This window comes from Bactrocera oleae, unplaced genomic scaffold, assembly GCF_042242935.1.
Source record: "Bactrocera oleae isolate idBacOlea1 unplaced genomic scaffold, idBacOlea1 ctg00000012.1, whole genome shotgun sequence".
Taxonomy (NCBI): domain Eukaryota; kingdom Metazoa; phylum Arthropoda; class Insecta; order Diptera; family Tephritidae; genus Bactrocera; species Bactrocera oleae.
This window is the reverse complement of record NW_027212755.1, coordinates 157,501-165,000: the sequence shown is the minus strand read 5'-3', so window position 1 is coordinate 165,000 and position 7,500 is coordinate 157,501. Positions and strand designations below refer to the sequence as shown.

General features: G+C 25.0%; 2 non-coding genes across 2 annotated transcripts; both read left to right on the top strand.

Moving 5' to 3' along the window:
• Positions 1–4,438: 4,438 nt before the first annotated feature.
• LOC138858713 (small subunit ribosomal RNA) lies at positions 4,439–6,428 on the top strand. Its single transcript, XR_011397748.1, has one exon. It is a non-coding gene; the product is annotated as a small subunit ribosomal RNA (ribosomal RNA).
• A 627-nt stretch (positions 6,429–7,055) lies between these two features.
• On the top strand, positions 7,056–7,234 carry LOC138858701 (5.8S ribosomal RNA). Its single transcript, XR_011397736.1, has one exon. It is a non-coding gene; the product is annotated as a 5.8S ribosomal RNA (ribosomal RNA).
• Positions 7,235–7,500: the final 266 nt, after the last annotated feature.

The following is a 7,500-nucleotide window of genomic DNA, read 5'->3' as shown; positions in this document are numbered from 1 at the left end:
AACCAAAATACTTTGCGTGCAATATTAAATGAAGAAGTAGTGAATTTTCATATAAGTATTAAATGTATAAAGTCTATGAAGTAATAAATTTTCATATAAGTATTAAATGTATAAAGTCTATGAAGTAATAAATTTTCATATAAGTATTAATTGTATAAAGTCTATGAAGTAATAAATTTTCATATAAGTATTAATTGTATAAAGTCTATGCAGTAATAAATTTTCATATAAGTAGTAAATATATAAAGTCTATGAAGTAATAAATTTTCATATAAGTATTAAATGTATAAAGTCTATGAAGTAATAAATTTTCATATAAGTATTAATTGTATAAAGTCTATGAAGTAATAAATTTTCATATAAGTAGTAAATATATAAAGTCTATGAAGTAATAAATTTTCATATAAGTATTAATTGCATAAAGTCTATGAAGTAATAAATTTTCATATAAGTACTAAATGTATAAAGTCTATGAAGTAATAAATTTTCATATAAGTAGTAAATATATAAAGTCTATGAAGTAATAAATTTTCATATAAGTATTAATTGTATAAAGTCTATGAAGTAATAAATTTTCATATAAGTATTAATTGTATAAAGTCTATGAAGTAATAAATTTTCATATAAGTATTAATTGTATAAAGTCTATGAAGTAATAAATTTTCATATAAGTATTAATTGTATAAAGTCTATGAAGTAATAAATTTTCATATAAGTACTAAATGTATAAAGTCTATGAAGTAATAAATTTTCATATAAGTAGTAAATATATAAAGTCTATGAAGTAATAAATTTTCATATAAGTATTAAATGTATAAAGTCTATGAAGTAATGAATTTTCATATAAGTATTAATTGTATAAAGTCTATGAAGTAATAAATTTTCATATAAGTATTAATTGTATAAAGTCTATGAAGTAATAAATTTTCATATAACTATTAATTGTATAAAGTCTATGAAGTAATAAATTTTCATATAAGTATTAATTGTATAAAGTCTATGAAGTAATAAATTTTCATATAAGTATTAAATGTATAAAGTCTATGAAGTAATAAATTTTCATATAAGTATTAATTGTATAAAGTCTATGAAGTAATAAATTTTCATATAAGTATTAATTGTATAAAGTCTATGAAGTAATAAATTTTCATATAAGTAGTAAATATATAAAGTCTATGAAGTAATAAATTTTCATATAAGTATTAAATGTATAAAGTCTATGAAGTAATAAATTTTCATATAAGTATTAATTGTATAAAGTCTATGAAGTAATAAATTTTCATATAAGTATTAATTGTATAAAGTCTATGAAGTAATAAATTTTCATATAAGTATTAATTGTATAAAGTCTATGAAGTAATAAATTTTCATATAAGTACTAAATGTATAAAGTCTATGAAGTAATAAATTTTCATATAAGTAGTAAATATATAAAGTCTATGAAGTAATAAATTTTCATATAAGTATTAATTGTATAAAGTCTATGAAGTAATAAATTTTCATATAAGTATTAATTGTATAAAGTCTATGAAGTAATAAATTTTCATATAAGTACTAAATGTATAAAGTCTATGAAGTAATAAATTTTCATATAAGTAGTAAATATATAAAGTCTATGAAGTAATAAATTTTCATATAAGTATTAAATGTATAAAGTCTATGAAGTAAAATATAAAGTCTATGAAGTAATAAATTTTTATATAAGTATAAAAAATATAAAGTCTATGAAGTAATGAATTTTCATATAAGTATTAAATGTATAAAGTCTATGAAGTAATAAATTTTCATATAAGTATTAATTGTATAAAGTCTATGAAGTAATAAATTTTCATATAAGTATTAATTGTATAAAGTCTATGAAGTAATAAATTTTCATATAAGTATTAATTGTATAAAGTCTATGAAGTAATAAATTTTCATATAAGTATTAATTGTATAAAGTCTATGAAGTAATAAATTTTCATATAAGTATTAATTGTATAAAGTCTATGAAGTAATAAATTTTCATATAAGTATTAATTGTATAAAGTCTATGAAGTAATAAATTTTCATATAAGTATTAATTGTATAAAGTCTATGAAGTAATAAATTTTCATATAAGTATTAATTGTATAAAGTCTATGAAGTAATAAATTTTCATATAAGTATTAATTGTATAAAGTCTATGAAGTAATAAATTTTCATATAAGTATTAATTGTATAAAGTCTATGAAGTAATGAATTTTCATATAAGTATTAAATGTATAAAGTCTATGAAGTAATAAATTTTCATATAAGTATTAATTGTATAAAGTCTATGAAGTAATAAATTTTCATATAAGTATTAATTGTATAAAGTCTATGAAGTAATAAATTTTCATATAAGTATTAATTGTATAAAGTCTATGAAGTAATAAATTTTCATATAAGTATTAATTGTATAAAGTCTATGAAGTAATAAATTTTCATATAAGTAGTAAATATATAAAGTCTATGAAGTAATAAATTTTCATATGAGTATTAAATGTATAAAGTCTATGAAGTAAAATATAAAGTCTATGAAGTAATAAATTTTTATATAAGTATAAAAAATATAAAGTCTATGAAGTAATGAATTTTCATATAAGTATTAAATGTATAAAGTCTATGAAGTAATAAATTTTCATATAAGTATTAAATGTATAAAGTCTATGAAGTAATAAATTTTCATATAAGTATTAAATATGAAGTCATACAAGTTAAAAATTTAAAAAAAAAATCGATTGTAAAAATACTTTTGATGTTATTAGTTGTATTATGACCATGACGATATTTGAAAATGATATAAATTACCCACGTATATATGAGTTTTTAAATTTTAAATAGGTTAAAAGAATTTTTCCATATATTTTCGGGTTGGTAACGTCAACATGGGAGAGAACATTTATAACAAATTTGCACAAATCTGCTCAAATTGACATATACTGAAATAGTACTTATATGAAAATTTATTGCTTCATAGACTTTATACATTTAGTACTTATATGAAAATTTTTTACTGCTAGGAAATGTATTATACTTTTATATATTTGAATTCCTTATGTTAGTTTATTAGTAAGAAATTGTTTTTAAATACTTATAAGTATGAATATTACTATACTTATATGATTTATGTATTTAGTACTTGTATGAAAATTTTCATACTTGTATGACTTTATTTACTTAGTATTTATATGGAAATATTTTTTACTTTATATGTATTTTTAAGTAAATATGAAAATGAAAGTTGATTTTGTGTGCCTTTTTATTCCTGGTTTTTATACAGTTAGTTTAAATAGAAATAGATTTTGTTTTATACAAAACTCTATATTCTGTACTAACATATTGTATATAATGAGCGTTTTTTATTCCTGGTTTTTATACAGTTAGTTTAAATAGAAATAGATTTTGTTTTATACAAAATTCTATATTCTGTACTAACATATTGTATATAATGAGCGTTTTTTATTCCTGGTTTTTATACAGTTAGTTTAAATAGAAATAGATTTTGTTTTATACAAAACTCTATATTCTGTACTAACATATTGTATATAATGAGCGTTTTTTATTCCTGGTTTTTATACAGTTAGTTTAAATAGAAATAGATTTTGTTTTATACAAAACTCTATATTCTGTACTAACATATTGTATATAATAGCGTTTTTTATTCCTGGTTTTTATACAGTTAGTTTAAATAGAAATAGATTTTGTTTTATACAAAACTCTATATTCTGTACTAACATATTGTATATAATGAGCGTTTTTTATTCCTGGTTTCCTACAGTTAGTTTAAATAGAAATAGATTTTGTTTTATACAAAAACATAAAAAATCTATTATTCTATACTAACATATTGTAGAAATAAATATTAAACAATATTTTAGTTTTATTTGTGAGCTATTCTAATATTTACTCATAAAATATATGTGTAAAAGGATGGTTTTTAAATAAAATAAAATATTAATGTGTTGCACCCGAAAATACTTTTTATCATATATTTATTATTGAAATAAATATAATAGAATTTGAAATTATTAATTTCAAATCAAGAAAAAAATTTATATACTCTTAAAAAAAGGTATATATATTACTATATGCATTGAAATAAAGTAAAATGTATAGAATGATATTATTTGAAAATTTTGCCAATATAAGAAGAAATATCGTTCTTACATAATAATTAAATAATAATATGTATAGAGAACGAAAATTCTTTTCACGATACCAAAACAAAAATTAAAAAAATCCATTACAAAATCACACAATAGAAATGAAATATAATGAAAAAAAATATAATAAAGAAAGAAACATAGAAAAATTGTTGTGTATATTGTAAATGTTTTTATGTTTTGTGTATTTGTGTATAATTTTCAAATAAGAAAATATCATTTTAAACTTTTATATAATATAAAAAATATTATATAAAAAAGAAATATATATTATTCTGGTTGATCCTGCCAGTAGTTATATGCTTGTCTCAAAGATTAAGCCATGCATGTCTAAGTACAAACAAATTAAAAGTGAAACCGCAAAAGGCTCATTATATCAGTTATGGTTCCATAGATCGTTAACAGTTACTTGGATAACTGTGGTAATTCTAGAGCTAATACATGCAAAATAAACACGGACCTTTTGGAACGTGTGCTTTTATTAGGCTAAAACCAAGCGATTATTCGATCGTTATATTGGTTGAACTCTAGATAACTTGCAGATCGTATGGTCTCGTACCGACGACAGATCTTTCAAATGTCTGCCCTATCAACTTTTGATGGTAGTATCTAGGACTACCATGGTTGCAACGGGTAACGGGGAATCAGGGTTCGATTCCGGAGAGGGAGCCTGAGAAACGGCTACCACATCTAAGGAAGGCAGCAGGCGCGTAAATTACCCACTCCCAGTTCGGGGAGGTAGTGACGAAAAATAACAATACAGGACTCATATCCGAGGCCCTGTAATTGGAATGAGTACACTTTAAATCCTTTAACAAGGACCTATTGGAGGGCAAGTCTGGTGCCAGCAGCCGCGGTAATTCCAGCTCCAATAGCGTATATTAAAGTTGTTGCGGTTAAAACGTTCGTAGTTGAATTTGTGCTTCATACGGGTAGTACAACTATAATTGTGGTATGTACATTACCTTATGTATGTAAGCGTATTACCGGTGGAGTTCTTATATATAATTAATACAATGTATTTTTTATATATTCCTCCTATTTAAACCTGCTTCAGTGCTCTTCATCGAGTGTTGTTGTGGGCCGGTACAATTACTTTGAACAAATTAGAGTGCTTAAAGCAGGCTCCAAATGCCTGAATATTTTGTGCATGGAATAATGAAATAAGACCTCTGTTCTACTTTCATTGGTTTTTAGATCAAGAGGTAATGATTAATAGAAGCAGTTTGGGGGCATTAGTATTACGACGCGAGAGGTGAAATTCTTGGACCGTCGTAAGACTAACTTAAGCGAAAGCATTTGCCAAAGATGTTTTCATTAATCAAGAACGAAAGTTAGAGGTTCGAAGGCGATCAGATACCGCCCTAGTTCTAACCATAAACGATGCCAGCTAGCAATTGGGTGTAGCTACTACTATGGCTCTCTCAGTCGCTTCCCGGGAAACCAAAGCTTTTGGGCTCCGGGGGAAGTATGGTTGCAAAGCTGAAACTTAAAGGAATTGACGGAAGGGCACCACCAGGAGTGGAGCCTGCGGCTTAATTTGACTCAACACGGGAAAACTTACCAGGTCCGAACATAAGCGTGTAAGACAGATTGATAGCTCTTTCTCGAATCTATGGGTGGTGGTGCATGGCCGTTCTTAGTTCGTGGAGTGATTTGTCTGGTTAATTCCGATAACGAACGAGACTCAAATATATTAAATAGATGCTTTCAGGATTATGGTGTTGAAGCTTATATAGCCTTCATTCATGCGTTCATCTTGAATGTACAAGTGTTTGAATGTGTTTATATAAGTGGAGTCGTACCTGTTGGTTTGTCCCATTATAAGGACACTAGCTTCTTAAATGGACAAATTGCGTCTAGCAGTAACGAGATTGAGCAATAACAGGTCTGTGATGCCCTTAGATGTCCTGGGCTGCACGCGCGCTACAATGAAAGTATCAACGTGTATTTCCTAGACCGAGAGGTCCGGGTAAACCGCTGAACCACTTTCATGCTTGGGATTGTGAACTGAAACTGTTCACATGAACTTGGAATTCCCAGTAAGTGTGAGTCATTAACTCGCATTGATTACGTCCCTGCCCTTTGTACACACCGCCCGTCGCTACTACCGATTGAATTATTTAGTGAGGTCTCCGGACGTGATCACTGTGACGCCTTGTGTTTCACGGTTGTTTCGCAAAAGTTGACCGAACTTGATTATTTAGAGGAAGTAAAAGTCGTAACAAGGTTTCCGTAGGTGAACCTGCGGAAGGATCATTATTGTGTTCCTATCCGAAAAGAAAAAAAAAATAATTATATAAAAACAAAATAAAAAAAAAGAATAAAAAAGAAAAAAAAGTTTTCTTTTTGTTCTTTTCATTCAAAATGTTTTGAATTATACAATGTTTTGAATGTTTTTCTGTTTTTTTTTTTTTTTTTTAACTCCTTGTAATGCATTATGACAATATATATTATATTGTGAACTTCGCATACATTGTATTTGAACGCAATAAAAAAACCTTTAAACATATAGCTGTACTTATTATTTATATAGAAAATAATATTTAATTGTGATATTTATATAAAATATTATAAATGATAAGTTAACTTGTTCACATTAACGTGTGTAATACCTTTTTTTTATGGTATTTTCTATTTGTGATTAAAAACATGTTGAAAAATTTAAAAAAAGAAAACGCACAAATAGAGAAGAAAATAATATATAAAAGGTATTACTGTTTTTGTTGACCTAAGACATGCGCAGCTGCAAATGTTTGGGTTTAAAATTACAATTTATTGAAAGATGTTTTAAACTTATGTATTAAAAATTTATTATTGATTAATTATTAATACTTTCAATAAATTAAAATTCTTTGACTTTGAATTAAAAAAATACAAAAAAATTATCACTCTAAGCGGTGGATCACTCGGCTCATGGGTCGATGAAGAACGCAGCAAACTGTGCGTCATCGTGTGAACTGCAGGACACATGAACATCGACATTTTGAACGCATATTGCGGTCCATGCTGTTATGTACTTTAATTAATTTTAAAGTGCTGCTTGGACTACATATGGTTGAGGGTTGTAAGACTATGCTAAATTAGTTGCTTATTCTTTTAGTCAATTAATAGAATTTAAGCATATGGCATATTATTGGATTGTATTTTTCAATCCATAATATTAATAGCATAAAAAGAAATATAGAAAATATATTCTTGAATACCTCATATTTGAACGAAAATTTATGATAAATGAGAATCTTAGTATTCCCATAAAAGAAAAAATTTTCAACATTATTTAAATTATATTAAATAATACATAAGAGGAATGTCTAGCATAAAATAAATTTTT